General features: G+C 42.0%; 2 long non-coding RNA genes across 3 annotated transcripts; one reads left to right on the forward strand and one right to left on the reverse strand.

Annotated features, from left to right (window-relative positions):
* The first annotated feature begins 3,925 nt into the window (after window positions 1–3,925).
* Window positions 3,926–5,604, forward strand: LOC307082070. The gene is made up of 4 exons (XR_013812192.1): window positions 3,926–4,762; window positions 4,886–5,048; window positions 5,225–5,286; window positions 5,568–5,604. It is a non-coding gene; the product is annotated as an uncharacterized lncRNA (long non-coding RNA).
* A 6,013-nt stretch (window positions 5,605–11,617) lies between these two features.
* LOC307081998 lies at window positions 11,618–14,793 on the reverse strand. 2 transcript variants are annotated; one of them, XR_013812179.1, is made up of 10 exons: window positions 14,586–14,793; window positions 14,295–14,473; window positions 14,114–14,207; window positions 13,624–13,969; window positions 13,350–13,467; window positions 13,175–13,266; window positions 12,976–13,093; window positions 12,394–12,795; window positions 12,029–12,181; window positions 11,618–11,924 (listed from the first exon to the last, which is right to left on the reverse strand). It is a non-coding gene; the product is annotated as an uncharacterized lncRNA (long non-coding RNA). The 2 variants fall into 2 exon arrangements; XR_013812180.1 differs by having other exon boundaries at window positions 12,394–13,093.
* Between the last annotated feature and the right edge of the window lie 7,389 nt (window positions 14,794–22,182).

Here is a 22,182-nt window from a genome sequence, read left to right on the forward strand (position 1 = left end):
GTGGGCGCTAAGGATCAGGGCACGGCAGACCATTGCAGCCATTGATCTCGAGCAGAAAAATAAAAGAGCTTACAACACCGGGTATTCCCAGGCGGTCACCCATCCAAGTACTAACCAGGCCCAACCCTGCTTAGCTTCCGAGATCAGACGAGATCGGGCGTGATCAGGGTGGTATGGCCGTACGCAAATGTTACCGGGTCCATACTACCTTTTATTCAGCAGGAGCACAAAAGGACTGAGAGCGCTGCCGTGGCCAGAGACGGGACTTGTACAGAAACAATGATTAGATCCATAATGAAGGAAAGCAATGCATAAAGACTTTATTCCATACTCAAAGTACCATATGAAAACGCAATGCAATACACTGCGTGTGCGGTTGAGTGATCTTTTGAAGAAATGTAGCGTTGCAACACCAGGGATAGACTGCAATGTATCTCTGTCGTTGCAGCCCTCTGATGCTCCCTGCTGCCGGCGTCACAACAGTGTCTGCATGTTTCACAAATAGAGTTTGGAGAGACGTTGTCGGTGTCTGTATGTTGCTTATATTCTCCCAAACAGTGGGCGCTAAGGATCAGGGCACGGCAGACCATTGCAGCCATTGATCTCGAGCAGAAAAATAATTATGCTTACAGCACCTGGTATTCCCAGGCGGTCACCCATCCAAGTACTAACCAGGCCCGACCCTGCTTAGCTTCCGAGAACAGACGAGATCGGGCGTGATCAGGGTGGTATGGCCGTACGCAAATGTTACCGGGTCCATACTACCTTTTATTCAGCAGGAGCACAAAAGGACTGAGAGCGCTGCCGTGGCCAGAGACGGGACTTGTACAGAAACAATGATTAGATCCATAATGAAGGAAAGCAATGCATAAAGACTTTATTCCATACTCAAAGTACCATATGAAAACGCAATGCAATACACTGCGTGTGCGGTTGAGTGATCTTTTGAAGAAATGTAGCGTTGCAACACCAGGGATAGACTGCAATGTATCTCTGTCGTTGCAGCCCTCTGATGCTCCCTGCTGCCGGCGTCACAACAGTGTCTGCATGTTTCACAAATAGAGTTTGGAGAGACGTTGTCGGTGTCTGTATGTTGATTAAATTCTCCCAAACAGAGGGCGCTAAGGATCAGGGCACGGCAGACCATTGCAGCCATTGATCTCGAGCAGAAAAATAAAAGAGCTTACAGCACCTGGTATTCCCAGGCGGTCACCCATCCAAGTACTAACCAGGCCCGACCCTGCTTAGCTTCCGAGATCAGACGAGACCGGGCGTGATCAGGGTGGTATGGCCGTACGCAAATGTTACCGGGTCCATACTACCTTTTATTCAGCAGGAGCACAAAAGGACTGAGAGCGCTGCCGTGGCCAGAGACGGGACTTGTACAGAAACAATGATTAGATCCATAATGAAGGAAAGCAATGCATAAAGACTTTATTCCATACTCAAAGTACCATATCAAAACGCAATGCAATACACTGCGTGTGCGGTTGAGTGATCTTTTGAAGAAATGTAGCGTTGCAACACCAGGGATAGACTGCAATGTATCTCTGTCGTTGCAGCCCTCTGATGCTCCCTGCTGCCGGCGTCACAACAGTGTCTGCATGTTTCACAAATAGAGTTTGGAGAGACGTTGTCAGTGTCTGTATGCAACCCGGTATCACGCCATTGCGTGCTCCTGCGCACGAACGTTAATCTATTGAAGCGTGTTCCCGAGCACGATAGTCCGACTTTTTGCGTGTTACACAAAACGAAATGTAAACCAATGCATTCTGAATGGGAGTGTTCTAAGACAATTAACGTTCTCCACAAAACGCTACGAGAGAGAGAGAAAGAGAGAGCGGGAGGGACAGAGAGAGAGAGAGAGAGCGAGAGAGAGGCTTCAGAAAGGGTGTGCGCAGATAGTACAGTGCACCCTAGTTATGTTTATGCCAAAACCTATATATATAATTAGGCTATAATTATATTATTTAGCGTGTAATGAGACAATCTATAGCCAAATTGTCGAAGATGCCCGAGAATCTTTCGGGATATCAGCATGGGAAATCGGCGAATCAGACCCATGAATCTATTGTAGCGACCCTGGGACAGTTAAATAGTTTGTGTGTTATGTGTTACATTATATTTCGTTGTCCGTTATGCCAGTTGTTCTATGTGCATGTATTGTAATGTTATTCTTGTCAAACAGCGTGTGGGGCGAATCATTAGGTCAGCTGGGGGAGGGCCTTGGAAGAACAGGAGGGTGGGGGCCTGCACGCGAGTGAGACCGTGTTGCCGGGGTAACCGGGGTTTGTTTGGGTCCGGTTTTCAGCTGTTGGTTTCAATGTTGTTACAATGTTACGGGTTTCAGTGACCTGGTTTTTGGTCCATTAAAACTACCTTCAACTAATGACTCGACATGATTATGTCACCGGCGAGGTCGTTACACTATAAAGAAACACGTCATCTCAAGCGGGAGAGAAATTTTGCGGTGCTGGTTTGTGTCACCAACCCAGCAACCCAGTCGCCAAGAAAAAACGTTGACAGTGCACGTTTCCATGAACACTGTATACGTAGCATTTCAACGTAAAAAATAGCGTGTTATACCTACAGTATCCACGTGTGCCGCTGTGGAGGCGGGTTTCGGGGTTTGGGACACGATTGTTTAGGGGGGGGGGGGGAGACTGTTGTTGACCGGGGAGGGGGGGGGGGGGGGGAGACACGTTTGTTGAGGGGGGGGGGGACACACGATTGTAGGGGGGGGGGGGGGGGGAACACACCAACCCAGCAACCCAGTCGCCAAGAAAAAACGTTGACGGTGCACGTTTCCATGAACACTGGATACGTAGCATTTCAACGTAAAAAATAGCGTGTTATACCTACAGTATCCACGTGTGCCGCTGTGGAGGCGGGTTTCGGGGTTTGGGACACGATTGTTTGGGGGGGGGGGGGGGGGGGGGGGAGACTGTTGTTGACCGGGGAGGGGGGGGGGGGGGGGGGGAGACACGTTTGTTGAGGGGGACGACGACACACGATTGTAGGGGGGGGGACACACGTTAGTTGAAGGGGGGGGGGGGGGGGGGGACACGTTTGTTGAGGGGGGGAGACACGTTTGTATCCTAACAACAAAACAAGTTAACAAAAGCCCCATTTGTCAACTGAGAACCCCAATTCCCAGAATCCCCCGCGTCTCCGGAACACGGCGTAGCTTATATTAATCTTTATTATCTGAATGGGAAATGCAATATTTTAGGACAGATACACCATTAAACGCGTTTCTAATGACATTTCTAGCGAGAAATGTACATTTTCCTTACATAATCTTCAGTCAGTGAATGTGTATGATCTTTATTAATCTTTATTATCTGAATGGGAAATGCAATATTTTAGGACAGATACACCATTAAACGCGTTTCTAATGACTTTTCTAGCGAGAAATGTACATTTTCCTTACATAATCTTCAGTCAGTGAATGTGTATGATCTTTATTAATCTTTATTATCTGAATGGGAAATGCAATATTTTAGGACCGATTCACCGTTAAACGTGTTTCTAATAACATTTCTAGCGAGAAATATACTTTTTACTTGCATAATCTTTAGTCAGTGATTGTGTCTGATCTTTAGTTTTATAGTTATTAGGATTTGATCGGCTCGCTCGCATGTTTCAACGACGTCAGGTTGCTTTCGCTAAACTAGCAGCTCACGTGCTTCCTGCGTTTGTGTTATTAAACTGTTACTTTATGTAACTTTTAATGATATCATCTTGTTAGAAACACGTATATCTGAGAGCCAACCCAGTCGCCAAAAGCATACGTTGACAGTGTACTTTTCGTGAACACTGGATTACGTCGCATTTCAACATAAAATAGCGTGTTATACACACACACACACGCACGCACACGCACAGACACACACACACACACACACACACACGCACACACACGCACGCACGCACACACACGCACACGGTCGTGCGCAGGAGCACGCAATCGCGTGACACCGGGTTGAAAGAAAGACGTCAACTCTGGAGTGACCGAAAATTTGCGGTGCTGGTTTGTGTGACGTAAGTTCAACTATGATTGACTGCTATTTAAAAACGGTTGAATGCTTGAAATACTAAGATTATGGAGTTGATAGTGCAAATAATTATATTGCCGTTGTCAAAGAATATTAACAGGTATTAACAGCTAATAACAGATAACAAAAGCGTTGCTTCATAGGCTAATGTAGGCCTACGTCGCCACCTGTCCCTCGGGTAGGCTAGCTAGTTCGTTAGTAATTGAAATTGAACAATGAGAAAGGCTTAGATAAGTACCATACACAGCATCATGTTAGAAGGTAATTTACACAATGTAGTCGGCTGTTTGTAAAAAATAGTTTGTTTTTAGTGATTTACTTTTTTCTCCCTGCAGCTTCAAATAAGCATCATACATCTTAACTATCTCTCTGCCAATGCTAATATTTTATATCTATAATCTTTCTTATCTATCTACTATCTGTGTATCTAATCTGTTTTGTTTATCTGTCTATTCGGTTTGTCTGTGTCTTTGTAAATTAGGTAATCTTTCAATATGCCAGGCAGCACATGTAAAACATGCCCCTCCTGCAAAACCATTCTGCCTTGCGCTAAAAAGGTTTGCAGCCACTGCAAAATGGTCCAGCCTGTAAAGGAACGCCTCAAAATTGCCTTGAGAAAATTTGAGGCTAAGCGGGAAGAGTGGGCGTCTTCCCGCAAGAAGAACCACAACATGGCTGTTGTCAAGCAGGAAATGTTCCTCCTGGTATGTAAACAATTCAGATTAATTATGTTCTACCTTTAACTGTCTGAATCACTATTGCTTTGAATAGTAGGTCTTTTTTGATTACTACAGGCAAAACATTAACATGCTGTGATTTCCTTACAGCTCGAAAAGCTTCAAGCAGCAGGATATAAACCTGTCCTGCTGCTTGGAAAAGCCACTAAAAAGAGCCATGTGGTCAAGGTGTTCACACCTCGTTGCACCTTGGCCACATTTGCGGAGGAGTCCCTCAAAAAAATGGGCTCCATCCATGAGTACATTTGTCAAGGTATGATTCTTTATTTTTATAAATTCCACACACCCTCTGCTTTGTTTACCAAAATACTAACTGCATCTTGTTATTTGTCCACCACATTCATTTTTATCATGGAACTATTGCTACAATTTTTTTGGTTGCCATTTGCAATTTAATAACCCTTTGCAACACTTTTCAAACTTGCACAGGATGGACCCCTTTTGCAAGTGGGACTGCAGAGGGGCCAGAAGAGGGCAGGGGGACCACTCAGGTGAAGACATACAGGAATATCTATGACAATTAAAGAGGCTAATCCTATATATTGTTATATACTGCATATATACTCCAATATATTATGCTACAAATTACAATATACTAAGTCAGCTGTATAAGTGCTAACCTCTTTTCATGTTTGTTTATGGTTATTTATGTGTATAGATGTGTATAGATCTGTATGGTCTTAATTTCATATTTTTTAAAACTGACTTTACACTTGCACTGTTGAAGTTCCACTGTTGGACTTTGAGTGAGTGTTATCTTATGTCATCTTAGATGGACATGGACATGGGAGAGGTGGAGGACAGGGCCGTGCAGGTGGAGGAGGGGGAGGAGGTAGCCCTGCAGGTGGAGGAGGGGGCCCTGCAGGTGGAGGAGGGGGCCCTGCAGGTGGAGGAGGGGGCCCTGCAGGTAGAGGAGGTGGCCCACCCGGACACGGAAGGACCAGGTATGGATTTTTCAATTAAAGCATGCATGAGAAGGTACTAAGTGTCATACAAATAAACATCATTGCCTGAATGATTAATATTTTATTTTCCATTCCAACAGCGGTCTCTACTCTGCAGAGGAAGCGGAGGAGAAAAGGTATGTTCAGAATGTCTGTACAGATCGAATTGCTAATTGACTACTATTCTTTTCACCATAGCATTACATTTATTGTAGTTATTTTGGAAAAAGGACTGTAATAAGAATGTTGATTATGACCATTTGAGTCTTTGTTTGAATACCTCAACATTTCTTTCCTACAGAGCATCACAGCCAGAAGGGGCTTGAAAAAAGGAACAAGACTTTACCGAAGAGTAAGATGAAATAGTTTGTAACGATCAGAGCACTGACAAACCCTTTACACAATTTATAATTATGGAATTGTAAATTATTCTCCTGTGTATTCATAGCAGCGATTACAGCATTAATACAGTATTAATAATTACTGTTATTGATTTTATATTTGCGGTATTTTATATTTGCCAGTGGATAAGCATAGATGGTTTTGTTGTGAAAAACATGTTTTTTATATTTTCAGATTGCCCCTACCATATTGGTCGTGACTCCTTCGAAATAAGGAGTTACGGGAAGGAGAGGATGAGAAAGGTTTGACAGACCCATAAAGACCCAGCAAAAACACATGCGTGATTAACTGTAGGAATGACATTCTCGCTGATTGATCATGAGCATGCATATTAAGTGCATACTGTAAATGTAATTTACTCATGTATACAAGTAATTTGCATAAATATTTTGGAATAGTACCGTCAATGCATTTTGTCTATCAAACTCATAGGCTAACACTGAATTTATTATCTTACTAATGAATTTATGGTTCCTTTCCTTGATAGGGCATTAAAGAAGTCCTTGTTGATTGGCAGCCTTGCCCAGTTTGGTATGTATTTAATTTGGTTTCTTTCTGTTTCACTGGGTTTTTTTAAACCACTTCATTGCTTTTCCGAGTATTCTATATTATACCATATTATTTTGCACCATCTTGGTGCAAAATAGCTGCTGCTATTTTAACGTTTAACAGTAGTTCTTCCACCAAACACACTTGCCAACCAGATTTCCTATCAAGTGGTTTCATCATTCCCTTTCTTATGTGTCATACACTATTACATTATTAGATCTTGAATTATTAGAAAATGACTTGAAAGTGTGGTATTGCTCAAGAACGAAAATGTGCAAAGATTGGGCTTGATTTGTAATTGCCTTTATAGATGAGAATCAATATAAAGTAGGTATATACTGTGTGTTATGTAAGTGGAGTTCGACCAATCATCACAAAACGGTTCATTGATATATTATTTGTTCTCTTTTCAGTGGGAAGGAGTGGGTCAGGTCCTGGCAGCCAAAAGATTTGAATTAGTCCCCCTGCCCTCTTCAAATAAAAACATATTTTCAGTCTTTCTAGAATGTGGTGCTACTCCTGATACATGATTGCCCTGCCATTCAAATGTGGTCACTAAGAGCTTAATGACACACACACACATATATATATATATATATATATATATGTATGGACACAACAGTTAATATAAATATGAATTCCAGTCTGTAGGCAGTACATGGTGGGTAAAGTTAAAGTAACTCAAAAGTTGTGGGCTGAAGGGTCTCTAGCTAATAGAGTAGTAGCAGCAATTAATTGAGTATTTAATCCATTCAATGTATTTAAGATATGCATCCAGGTATAATTGCAAATGGCTATATTGTATAGAAAATATTGATTTTAAACATACAAGTGCAAGCAGGGCCTACTGAATGTCAATTTAGTCACAACAGATTATTAAAATATTGTGCTGATAGATCTTTATTCAACACCAAAACACCAGATTCTCTTGGATGATTAAGTTAGCTGCTACGTCAAACCAACCATGGTGTGGTGGTGGTTTCATATATGTGAAAGGGCATTCAAATATAGCCTACTACAATAATAATAATAATAATACATTTTATTTGTAAATCACTTTTCATAAAAATAATCTCAAAGTGCTACAACAAAACACGAAGGGCAATAACACAATAAAATAAATAATAATCTAAGGACCATAGGTGTTATAGGGTGTACCATGAGAAGGCTGTTACAGTAATCAAGCCTGGAGGGGATTAAGGCGTGGACGAGTTTCTCTGCGTCAGAGAAGGTGAGGATTGGGCAGAGTTTTGATCAATGATCAATTAGGAGGCCGAAGCCCTAAAGGACAACCCTGTCCCTGTCTGTTCGGCATTCTCAATTACGTTTGTCTGAAAACGTATTTGGTCTCGACAGAAAAACATGGTGGCTAAGCCTATGATGGTTGCTATGGACGCTGAAACTAGCAGCCCGAATGCCGTTTAAAGCATGGAAATAAAACCATTGTCTTTGCTGATTATGTTATTTTATGGAACCGTGTAATGATGTTATTTTTCCACACATAAACACAGAACAGTCTGTTCAACCCGGTATCACGCCAAGGCGTGAAATAGATACATTGGTCCACCTCGCAAGGAGTGTTCAGTGTCACGCTATGCCTGACCAAAGCGTGAAGAGATACACGTTTCTTCCGCCCATCTAAATGAATGGAGGAATAGCACCAATAGGGGTCGATACGTTCTCCCAGCATTTGGGGGAAATGGTTACGTATATATATATATATATATATTAGATTAGATTAGAAAACTTTATTTATCCCAAAATGGGCAATTTCGTTCACAGTTTCCAGTCTCACATAATAGATTACTTAATAAATACAATAAATAGCAATAGGAGGTAGACAAAAACATATATCAAAGGCAGTCCAACACACACATTTAACTCACAATTCATTTCAGCCCGTCAGTAACAACCACCCTGCCCCCGGAAACACCCAGCAACACTGGTGTGCTCTCCACCTACTCCTTACTTTTGTCATCATTTAGTAACCTGATGGTTGCAGGGATAAAAGAGTGGGAGTACCTCATTGTTCTTGTCCTGATTGAACAGTAGCTCCGCCCTGAAGGCATTAGGCATATATATATATATATATATATATATATATCCAATATTTTAGGACAGATTGACCATTAAACGTGTTTCTAATAACATTTCTAGCGAGAAATATACTTTTTACTTGCATAATCTTCAGTCAGTGAATGTGTCTGATCTTTTGTTCGATAGTTAGTTTTATGGTCTCCCTAGCATGTTTCAAAGACGTCAGGTTGCTAGGGACGCGACGATCTAGTTGTGGGCCAGCAGAGGGTAACATTTATACCGAATTTGGCCTGTAACCAAATGTATGATATGCTATACGTATAGCCTAGTTTATATGTTATAAATATTTGTTATATGGTCTGGTTATACCTGAACTTGGTTAAAGATGTTCAATGGTCAGATACAGATCATGTTATAACGATAATTGAATAAAAGTTATGGTCTACTTATAGATAGAATATTACACGACGTAATAATTGTATACATATAATAGCCTATATTTTAATATTAAATTAATTAATTACAATAACGGCTTTAAACATGTGACATGCCTACGTTTTTTGGGCCTTTTCTTTTCAATGGGCCTGCGTCAACGTCACGTGACTCTCGGCAAACCATGTTGGTTAAAGACGGCAATGGAGCTTGGTTAGGAAATAGAAAGATATACCATGAAAATATCTTCCCGTAACGGGGCAAACAAGGTGTCATTTGTCATCTACGTTTCGAGGCGATTGCAACGGTGCCATGCATGACCATATTTGACTATGTTTCAGGGTAGTAATTAGCTGTCGATTTTGGAGGCCTTTATAGATAATAACCAGCTATAGATTTGCTACCCGATGGAGTTTTCTGACAAATTACATGTTATTTAGCATCTACATTAGCAGCTGAGTCCAATGAGATCAAGCTCGACCTTGTGCCACACAGAGATCATGCCCTAGACCATAGGTGTACCATGTAAAATACAGGGGCCATGTAGTGTAGGGGGCCGTGTAGGGCCGTGGAGTGTCATGCTTTGTGTCATTGGACTCAGCTCAATGTGTAGATGCTAAATAACATGTCATTTGTCACAAACTTTTATCGGGAAGCAAATCAATAGCTGGTCATTATTGATTAAGGCCTCCAATTTCGACAGCTAATTACTACCATTAAACATGTTTGAATGTGTTCATGTGTGGCACCGTTGCAATCGCCTGGAAGCGTAGATATTGAAGGACATCTTGTTTGCCCTCTTACGCACCGGCCCTACAAGAAATTACTCAGCAAGTGCTCCATCTTGTTGCACCTCACCCAGCGGCTCGCTTACAAGATTTTGGTCTGAAGTTCTACCCAAACCTACACCCTAGCCATCCAACATGCATATCTGAGAATCAGGCCTCTCTTTAATAATGACAAAAAGTTATGAGAGAAACACACATTAACTTTTTGTTATCTCATAAGCGGCGTGGTGCCGGCTCCTTTTGACCTTTTGACCCCCGACTTCAAAAACGTGGCCACAGGCCAGCTGTGTCTACACACCTTTAGCCACAAATGTACACCTCCATCCCACAAAAAATGGGGACTAGAAACTAACCTCTGTCTTATGTACATTTACTGTACTGTTGGAGGTCACGCCCCTTTGCCGACCTTTTCGAGATAGCTAGGGATGCTAAAATGTTTACACACATTTCCCGGGGCCCCGTGTACGACATATCCGAGATTTGGAGTTCTAGCCCTTAGAGAAAAAAAGTTTTCCCAAATGGAGTGTCATTTGGACAAAGCCCCTCAGAAGTGTAGCCTGCAAGACCTAATGGTTCAGAATGTGGTGGAAAAACAGTTTTTGAGATAGGAAGGTCCTACCGCCCTGAAATTTTAATACCTTGTTCTAGGGCCTAACTGGGACCTCCGCACCGAAACTTGGCCCGGTCGGACCCCGAGGGCAGGAAGGGGGGGCCCTTCCTGTCCGAGACTTGGCCCGGTCAGACCCCGAGGGCAGGCCCCCCCTTCCTGCCCTCGGGGTCCGACCGGGCCAAGTTTCGGTGCGGAGGTCCCAGTTAGGCCCTAGAATAAGGTATTAAAATTTCAGGGCGGTAGGACCTTCCTATCTCAAAAACTTTTTCCACCACATTCTGAACCATTAGGTCTTGCAGGCTACACTTCTGAGGGGCTTTGTCCAAATGACACTCCATTTGGGAAAACTTTTTTTCTCTAAGGGCTAGAACTCCAAATCTCGGATATGTCGTACACGGGGCCCCGGGAAATGTGTGTAAACATTTTAGCATCTCTAGCTATCTCGAAAAGGTGGAAAAAGGGGCGTGACCTCCAACAGTAGAGTAAATGTATATGACAGAGGTTATGTTTCTAGTCCCCATTTACTGTGGGATGTAGGTGTACATTTGTGGCTTAAGGTGGGTAGACACAGCTGGCCTGTGGACACGTTTTTGAAGTCTGGGGTCAAAAGGTCAAAAGGAGCCGGCACCACACCGCTTATGAGATAACAAAAAGTTAATGTGCATTTCTCTCATAACTTGTCCTTAAAGTGACTGTCAACGTATGCTTTTGGCGACTGGGTTGCCATACCACAAAGGTTCAAAATAGTTTTTCATCAACCCCCAAACCTTGACATTCTTTCTCATTATAACAAGATATTTCTCGAATCTCATCCACTTCTGAAATTGTATATATGAATGAAATTCATAGTATCCGCGTTTACATGGCACATCTGATCCGCATAGATTTCTATGCGTCATAGATCTCTTCCTAAAATGTGATCCGAATGTACTGTATACATGGCAGTAACAAAAGTGTCCGTTAAGTCTCGTGCATAGAAATCTATGCGGAACAGATGTGTCCATGTCAATAAGGCTAGTGAGGTTATAGCACTATTTATTCTCACCCACCCCATCTTGAATTGAAGAGATAGATTTTTTTATTTTTTTATTTTAAACATAGCAATAACAATGATCATTTGTGTACATCAAGCGAGGCACGAAACCACACCATCAACTAAGTTGCTTGTTCTCTTGCATCTTCCTCATCCTCGCTGGTGTCTGGACTGACCAGGCCCATCGGATCACATTCCTCTTCCTCACAAACATCAAGGAGGACAGAGGCCAATGGACCTAGAGCAGTCTTATACCGCTGCAGGACCATTTGATGTCGTTCTTCCACTTCCGCAAGTCTTCTTGCCAAGAGACAGTGAAGTCCATTTTCATCTTCTACAAGTAGAGGACAGAAAACCCAACGACGTTAATATATATTGAAACATCCCCCACTAATTGAATACATTAAATGGGATCCCCAAAACTTGTCTTTAACTTACCGTATCTTGCAAGCTCCGTCTTGAGGGCCACTCCCAGGTTCTGCAACCACGTACAGTGCTGGGCCATCTCCAACACCAGGATAGGGAGCTCCTCTTCCAGCCGTGTTTTCAGCATTTCCTGGTCGTGCAGTCGTTTCTTGACCCCGATTGTTACTAATGATCCAAAATATTAAGATCAATACATGAGTATCTGGCATAACATTTAGCAATGCAACCATAATGGAAACAGAATTTAGAAATGATGTTTCTTTCCCAAAATCGTTTTATATATTACAAAACCACCATTATATTTAATATATCATTTCAGGATAGTTCACTATTCCGATATACTGCATGACATTTTAAAAGCATTGAAAAATGCATACCACTGCCATAGTCCTCCCATGGCCATATTGCGCCAGTGCTCTGTCCAGCCAAAGAGTGGTCAACCAAGGCCACATCAATCCTTTTGGAGAGGTCTGCAACAAGACTGTTGTATTTATCAATCTCCTGGAGAAGGCGCTTTTTGTCTTCCGTCAACTTTCTTCGGAGACGATGGCGAAGCTTGTTGCTGTCTAGATTGTTTAGGAGAAACGTAATATGCAGACACAAAAACCTTGCATAGGTTATATTAAAAACAATATAGATACATTGTTAGGTATACCGGATAACTCAAGAAAAAGCCTACATACCATTCTGACGGTAGAGGGTTTATTTCTGTTGCTTTAGACCCAGATGGAGACCCTCAATGGACTGCTGGAGAACGTGCAGACCCGTTACTGGGGTCTCTGTAGATATCCGTTAGGGTGAAATTAAGCTCAGTGTACTGTATTCTATACAATGCAACCGAGTTTTCTAGATTTTTGCAGCACTAATGCTTCACTGATTGTGTATTATTTTGATTACCGTTTGAACACAAATGTCTGTAAGGAAACTGCAAAAAGGCATGTATATTGTTCTGTCCTCACCGCTCTCTGCCCATTCCTTGACTTCAGCAATCCACTGTACAGCCATTGCATTTGAGCACTGCAGGTCCTTCTGCAGTTGTGACAGCCTCTCTGCCTCTTCTTCTGCCCTTTTAGATGTCTAAAATATTTACAATAATTACAATAGGAACTCAGTCTGCCTAACAACTGGCACAAAAACATACATGAATATGAAACATACCTTCACATATCTTGTGGAGAGGGCCTTGTGTAGCGTCTCTGCTTTGTGATGGTTCCAACCCATTGCATGCACAGTGAGCATGTCCACACGTGCTGGTATAAGGAGAATTACATTATGTTCTGCAATCTATGAGCAATATTAGATGATAGCATAAACTCAGACCAAAGTGACTTACCTGCTTTTGACATGTACTTTGTTGTCAGGGCACAACGGGAGAGGTAGCTGTTTATTTGCTCCACCTCCTCACCGGCAGTTGTGCCTGCTCCCTTCTGATTCCGACCACTCCATTTTATCTGTTGCAAGGATGGGTGGATTTGGGGTTCATTAGAGCCAATGAAGCAGTTGGAAAACGTGGACAAATATTATGGAAAAGGAATTCAGCTTAAAGCTGTCCATTCCTATAGTAACACATGGCGTATTCATTTGAAAATAACAGATAACAGACATACCTCACACTTGGTAGCATGAGCTCTTGCATGCATGATGCTCAGGAAGGGCTTCATTTCTGTGAGGCTCTTGAGAGCTGGAATGACCGAAGCAACTTTTTGTAGGTATGGCCAGTATTTGCATGCCACATCCATAGCAAAAAACTGTGCCTTGCTTGGGAGAAGCTCCCTTTGGAGATACATAGGATACGCAAATATCTCTCCTCGGTACATGTTAAGGGCTTTTAAAAAGGAAGCCATGCCGACACACCGCAACCTCAACGACTTCCTCATCCAGTTTAGAGGCCCGCCTAGAGGTCTCCCTTGCTGCTGCCCATTGAGAGTCTCCACATGTGCCTCTCCCCTTTATCTGTGAATATAGTGCATACACATATTGTTAATGTAATTCACGACAAAAGAGTAGGGAGTATGGAATACTTCTAGAAGTCCAGGAAATGCAATGATTCCTTTAGTAACAGAACTATTTGAGTGTTTAAACTTAGCTTAAACTTACATTCTTCACCGCCATCTGTATTGTGTTGACAAAATCAGACACCTCACTGTCTTTGGCTAGAAATAGCCCATCAAAAAAGGGAGTGTCATTAGATCTAGGGGAAAAATATATAACATCCATTACCTACTCTTGTTGTCACTTACAGTCACGACTCAATTACCAAAGAGAACTTAAAGTGCACCTTCCAGTATGGCCAAAGCGATAAAGCTTCCTGTTGCCATCTGCTGACACTGCTACCATTTCAGGTGTGCAGGCAGGGCAGGTGAAAGGGGTATCACAGCAGAGCTGGTCTTTCTCAAAGGAGGCGTATGCAAACTCAAGAAAGCTCCTCTGCAGGGCATCCCCGTTGATCTGTCCAGACTAGAAAGTATATCAGAATATGGAAAACATTTTTGAGATAGTCAAAAAAAAAAAAAAAAAATTGCTGACAATATTGGTGAGCATAATAAATAGTATTGCTGATGTCACTTACTCTTCCTGCACACAGTGTGCGATGTTCCAGCATTTTTGCAAGGGCTTGCCTGGAGAATCCAGGTGAGATCAACTTCAGCTCCTGAAAGGTGTTGAGGAGGTCCACCGTGTAGATTGTGGAAGCATTTGCAGAAGCTGGCCAATATCCACTCCTGACTAGGTCTCTCACATCAGGGGCCCACTGCTGCAGGCATGTTTGGCACACATAACGTGGCAAATGCAAATCATAACGCCCTAACGAAAAAAACAACATTAGTCATAATCATTGACACATATTGTATATTAGACTAACAGAAGTCTAAATAGAGAACTGGTTTCTACCATTGATGGTAATCAAGATGACTGGTTTCCCAGCTTCCACTGTGAAGCTAGGGACCTGGCACAACCCGGTATCACGCCATTGCGTGCTCCTGCGCACGAACGTTAATCTATTGAAGCGTGTTCCCGAGCACGATAGTCCGACTTTTTGCGTGTTACACAAAACGAAATGTAAACCAATGCATTCTGAATGGGAGTGTTCTAAGACAATTAACGTTCTCCACAAAACGCTACGAGAGAGAGAGAAAGAGAGAGCGGGAGGGACAGAGAGAGAGAGAGAGAGAGCGAGAGAGAGGCTTCAGAAAGGGTGTGCGCAGATAGTACAGTGCACCCTAGTTATGTTTATGCCAAAACCTATATATATAATTAGGCTATAATTATATTATTTAGCGTGTAATGAGACAATCTATAGCCAAATTGTCGAAGATGCCCGAGAATCTTTCGGGATATCAGCATGGGAAATCGGCGAATCAGACCCATGAATCTATTGTAGCGACCCTGGGACAGTTAAATAGTTTGTGTGTTATGTGTTACATTATATTTCGTTGTCCGTTATGCCAGTTGTTCTATGTGCATGTATCGTAATGTTATTCTTGTCAAACAGCGTGTGGGGCGAATCATTAGGTCAGCTGGGGGAGGGCCTTGGAAGAACAGGAGGGTGGGGGCCTGCACGCGAGTGAGACCGTGTTGCCGGGGTAACCGGGGTTTGTTTGGGTCCGGTTTTCAGCTGTTGGTTTCAATGTTGTTACAATGTTACGGGTTTCAGTGACCTGGTTTTTGGTCCATTAAAACTACCTTCAACTAATGACTCGACATGATTATGTCACCGGCGAGGTCGTTACACTATAAAGAAACACGTCATCTCAAGCGGGAGAGAAAGTTTGCGGTGCTGGTTTGTGTCACCAACCCAGCAACCCAGTCGCCAAGAAAAAACGTTGACAGTGCACGTTTCCATGAACACTGGATACGTAGCATTTCAACGTAAAAAATAGCGTGTTATACCTACAGTATCCACGTGTGCCGCTGTGGAGGCGGGTTTCGGGGTTTGGGACACGATTGTTTAGGGGGGGGGGGGGGGGAGACTGTTGTTGACCGGGGAGGGGGGGGGGGGGGGGGAGACACGTTTGTTGAGGGGGGGGGGGACACACGATTGTAGGGGGGGGGGGGGGGGGGGGGGGGGGGGGGGGGGGGACACACCAACCCAGCAACCCAGTCGCCAAGAAAAAACGTTGACGGTGCACGTTTCCATGAACACTGGATACGTAGCATTTCAACGTAAAAAATAGCGTGTTATACCTACAGTATCCACGTGTGCCGCTGTGGAGGCGGGTTTCGGGGTTTGGGACACGATTGTTTAGGGGGGGGGGGGGAGACTGTTGTTGACCGGGGAGGGGGGGGGGAGACACGTTTGTTGAGGGGGACGACGACACACGATTGTAGGGGGGGGGACACACGTTAGTTGAAGGGGGGGGGGGGGGGGACACGTTTGTTGAGGGGGGGAGACACGTTTTTATCCTAACAACAAAACAAGTTAACAAAAGCCCCATTTGTCAACTGAGAACCCCAATTCCCAGAATCCCCCGCGGCTCCGGAACACGGCGTAGCTTATATTAATCTTTATTATCTGAATGGGAAATGCAATATTTTAGGACAGATACACCATTAAACGCGTTTCTAATGACATTTCTAGCGAGAAATGTACATTTTCCTTACATAATCTTCAGTCAGTGAATGTGTATGATCTTTATTAATCTTTATTATCTGAATGGGAAATGCAATATTTTAGGACAGATACACCATTAAACGCGTTTCTAATGACTTTTCTAGCGAGAAATGTACATTTTCCTTACATAATCTTCAGTCAGTGAATGTGTATGATCTTTATTAATCTTTATTATCTGAATGGGAAATGCAATATTTTAGGACCGATTCACCGTTAAACGTGTTTCTAATAACATTTCTAGCGAGAAATATACTTTTTACTTGCATAATCTTTAGTCAGTGATTGTGTCTGATCTTTAGTTTTATAGTTATTAGGATTTGATCGGCTCGCTCGCATGTTTCAACGACGTCAGGTTGCTTTCGCTAAAGTAGCAGCTCACGTGCTTCCTGCGTTTGTGTTATTAAACTGTTACTTTATGTAACTTTTAATGATATCATCTTGTTAGAAACACGTATATCTGAGAGCCAAGCCAGTCGCCAAAAGCATACGTTGACAGTGTACTTTTCGTGAACACTGGATTACGTCGCATTTCAACATAAAATAGCGTGTTATACACACACACACACACGCACGCACACGCACAGACACACACACACACACACACACGCACACACACACACGCACGCACGCACGCACACGGTCGTGCGCAGGAGCACGCAATCGCGTGACACCGGGTTGAAAGAAAGACGTCAACTCTGGAGTGACCGAAAATTTGCGGTGCTGGTTTGTGTGACGTAAGTTCAACTATGATTGACTGCTATTTAAAAACGGTTGAATGCTTGAAATACTAAGATTATGGAGTTGATAGTGCAAATAATTATATTGCCGTTGTCAAAGAATATTAACAGGTATTAACAGCTAATAACAGATAACAAAAGCGTTGCTTCATAGGCTAATGTAGGCCTACGTCGCCACCTGTCCCTCGGGTAGGCTAGCTAGTTCGTTAGTAATTGAAATTGAACAATGAGAAAGGCTTAGATAAGTACCATACACAGCATCATGTTAGAAGGTAATTTACACAATGTAGTCGGCTGTTTGTAAAAAATAGTTTGTTTTTAGTGATTTACTTTTTTCTCCCTGCAGCTTCAAATAAGCATCATACATCTTAACTAGCTCTCTGCCAATGCTAATATTTTATATCTATAATCTTTCTTATCTATCTACTATCTGTGTATCTAATCTGTTTTGTTTATCTGTCTATTCGGTTTGTCTGTGTCTTTGTAAATTAGGTAATCTTTCAATATGCCAGGCAGCACATGTAAAACATGCCCCTCCTGCAAAACCATTCTGCCTTGCGCTAAAAAGGTTTGCAGGCACTGCAAAATGGTCCAGCCTGTAAAGGAACGCCTCAAAATTGCCTTGAGAAAATTTGAGGCTAAGCGGGAAGAGTGGGCGTCTTCCCGCAAGAAGAACCACAACATGGAAATGTTCCTCCTGGTATGTAAACAATTCAGATTAATTATGTTCTACCTTTAACTGTCTGAATCACTATTGCTTTGAATAGTAGGTCTTTTTTGATTACTACAGGCAAAACATTAACATGCTGTGATTTCCTTACAGCTCGAAAAGCTTCAAGCAGCAGGATATAAACCTGTCCTGCTGCTTGGAAAAGCCACTAAAAAGAGCCATGTGGTCAAGGTGTTCACACCTCGTTGCACCTTGGCCACATTTGCGGAGGAGTCCCTCAAAAAAATGGGCTCCATCCATGAGTACATTTGTCAAGGTATGATTCTTTATTTTTATAAATTCCACACACCCTCTGCTTTGTTTACCAAAATACTAACTGCATCTTGTTATTTGTCCACCACATTCATTTTTATCATGGAACTATTGCTACAATTTTTTTGGTTGCCATTTGCAATTTAATAACCCTTTGCAACACTTTTCAAACTTGCACAGGATGGACCCCTTTTGCAAGTGGGACTGCAGAGGGGCCAGAAGAGGGCAGGGGGACCACTCAGGTGAAGACATACAGGAATATCTATGACAATTAAAGAGGCTAATCCTATATATTGTTATATACTGCATATATACTCCAATATATTATGCTACAAATTACAATATACTAAGTCAGCTGTATAAGTGCTAACCTCTTTTCATGTTTGTTTATGGTTATTTATGTGTATAGATGTGTATAGATCTGTATGGTCTTAATTTCATATTTTTTAAAACTGACTTTACACTTGCACTGTTGAAGTTCCACTGTTGGACTTTGAGTGAGTGTTATCTTATGTCATCTTAGATGGACATGGACATGGGAGAGGTGGAGGACAGGGCCGTGCAGGTGGAGGAGGGGGAGGAGGTGGCCCTGCAGGTGGAGGAGGGGGAGGAGGTGGCCCTGCAGTTGGAGGAGGTGGCCGTGCAGGTGGAGGAGGGGGAGGAGGTAGCCCTGCAGGTGGAGGAGGGGGCCCTGCAGGTGGAGGAGGGGGCCCTGCAGGTGGAGGAGGGGGCCCTGCAGGTAGAGGAGGTGGCCCACCCGGACACGGAAGGACCAGGTATGGATTTTTCAATTAAAGCATGCATGAGAAGGTACTAAGTGTCATACAAATAAACATCATTGCCTGAATGAGTAATATTTTATTTTCCATTCCAACAGCGGTCTCTACTGTGCAGAGGAAGCGGAGGAGAAAAGGTATGTTCAGAATGTCTGTACAGATCGAATTGCTAATTGACTACTATTCTTTTCACCATAGCATTACATTTATTGTAGTTATTTTGGAAAAAGGACTGTAATAAGAATGTTGGTTATGACCATTTGAGTCTTTGTTTGAATACCTCAACATTTCTTTCCTACAGAGCATCACAGCCAGAAGGGGCTTGAAAAAAGGAACAAGACTTTACCGAAGAGTAAGATGAAATAGTTTGTAACGATCAGAGCACTGACAAACCCTTTACACAATTTATAATTATGGAATTGTAAATTATTCTCCTGTGTAATCATAGCAGCGATTACAGCATTAATACAGTATTAATAATTACTGTTATTGATTTTATATTTGCGGTATTTTATATTTGCCAGTGGATAAGCATAGATGGTTTTGTTGTGAAAAACATGTTTTTTATATTTTCAGATTGCCCCTACCATATTGGTCGTGACTCCTTCGAAATAAGGAGTTACGGGAAGGAGAGGATGAGAAAGGTTTGACAGACCCATAAAGACCCAGCAAAAACACATGCGTGATTAACTGTAGGAATGACATTCTCGCTGATTGATCATGAGCATGCATATTAAGTGCATACTGTAAATGTAATTTACTCATGTATACAAGTAATTTGCATAAATATTTTGGAATAGTACCGTCAATGCATTTTGTCTATCAAACTCATAGGCTAACACTGAATTTATTATCTTACTAATGAATTTATGGTTCCTTTCCTTGATAGGGCATTAAAGAAGTCCTTGTTGATTGGCAGCCTTGCCCAGTTTGGTATGTATTTAATTTGGTTTCTTTCTGTTTCACTGGGTTTTTTTAAACCACTTCATTGCTTTTCCGAGTATTCTATATTATACCATATTATTTTGCACCATCTTGGTGCAAAATAGCTGCTGCTATTTTAACGTTTAACAGTAGTTCTTCCACCAAACACACTTGCCAACCAGATTTCCTATCAAGTGGTTTCATCATTCCCTTTCTTATGTGTCATACACTATTACATTATTAGATCTTGAATTATTAGAAAATGACTTGAAAGTGTGGTATTGCTCAAGAACAAAAATGTGCAAAGATTGGGCTTGATTTGTAATTGCCTTTATAGATGAGAATCAATATAAAGTAGGTATATACTGTGTGTTATGTAAGTGGAGTTCGACCAATCATCACAAAACGGTTCATTGATATATTATTTGTTCTCTTTTCAGTGGGAAGGAGTGGGCCAGGTCCTGGCAGCCAAAAGATTTGAATTAGTCCCCCTGCCCTCTTCAAATAAAAACATATTTTCAGTCTTTCTAGAATGTGGTGCTACTCCTGATACATGATTGCCCTGCCATTCAAATGTGGTCACTAAGAGCTTAATGACACACACACACACACATATATATATATATATATATATATATATATATATATGTATGGACACAACAGTTAATATAAATATGAATTCCAGTCTGTAGGCAGTACATGGTGGGTAAAGTTAAAGTAACTCAAAAGTTGTGGGCTGAAGGGTCTCTAGCTAATAGAGTAGTAGCAGCAATTAATTGAGTATTTAATCCATTCAATGTATTTAAGATATGCATCCAGGTATAATTGCAAATGGCTATATTGTATAGAAAATATTGATTTTAAACATACAAGTGCAAGCAGGGCCTACTGAATGTCAATTTAGTCACAACAGATTATTAAAATATTGTGCTGATAGATCTTTATTCAACACCAAAACACCAGATTCTCTTGGATGATTAAGTTAGCTGCTACGTCAAACCAACCATGGTGTGGTGGTGGTTTCATATATGTGAAAGGGCATTCAAATATAGCCTACTACAATAATAATAATAATACATTTTATTTGTAAATCACTTTTCATAAAAATAATCTCAAAGTGCTACAACAAAACACGAAGGGCAATAACACAATAAAATAAATAATAATCTAAGGACCATAGGTGTTATAGGGTGTACCGATGAGAAGGCTGTTACAGTAATCAAGCCTGGAGGGGATTAAGGCGTGGACGAGTTTCTCTGCGTCAGAGAAGGTGAGGATTGGGCAGAGTTTTGATCAATGATCAATTAGGAGGCCGAAGCCCTAAAGGACAACCCTGTCTCATGAAAATTACGTTCCCAGAGAACTATTCGGCATTCTCAATTACGTTTGTCTGAAAACGTATTTTGTCTCGACAGAAAAACATGGTGGCTAAGCCTATGATGGTTGCTATGGACGCTGAAACTAGCAGCCCGAATGCCGTTTAAAGCATGGAAATAAAACCATTGTCTTTGCTGATTATGTTATTTTATGGAACCGTGTAATGATGTTATTTTTCCACACATAAACACAGAACAGTCTGTTCAACCCGGTATCACGCCAAGGCGTGAAATAGATACATTGGTCCACCTCGCAAGGAGTGTTCAGTGTCACGCTATGCCTGACCAAAGCGTGAAGAGATACACGTTTCTTCCGCCCATCTAAATGAATGGAGGAATAGCACCAATAGGGGTCGATACGTTCTCCCAGCATTTGGGGGAAATGGTTACGTATATATATATATATATATATTAGATTAGATTAGAAAACTTTATTTATCCCAAAATGGGCAATTTCGTTCACAGTTTCCAGTCTCACATAATAGATTACTTAATAAATACAATAAATAGCAATAGGAGGTAGACAAAAACATATATCAAAGGCAGTCCAACACACACATTTAACTCACAATTCATTTCAGCCCGTCAGTAACAACCACCCTGCCCCCGGAAACACCCAGCAACACTGGTGTGCTCTCCACCTACTCCTTACTTTTGTCATCATTTAGTAACCTGATGGTTGCAGGGATAAAAGAGTGGGAGTACCTCATTGTTCTTGTCCTGATTGAACAGTAGCGCCGCCCTGAAGGCATTAGGCATATA

The sequence above is a fragment of the Pollachius pollachius genome (assembly GCF_949987615.1).
Source record: "Pollachius pollachius genome assembly, chromosome: 10".
In the NCBI taxonomy this organism is placed as follows: Eukaryota; Metazoa; Chordata; class Actinopteri; order Gadiformes; family Gadidae; genus Pollachius; species Pollachius pollachius.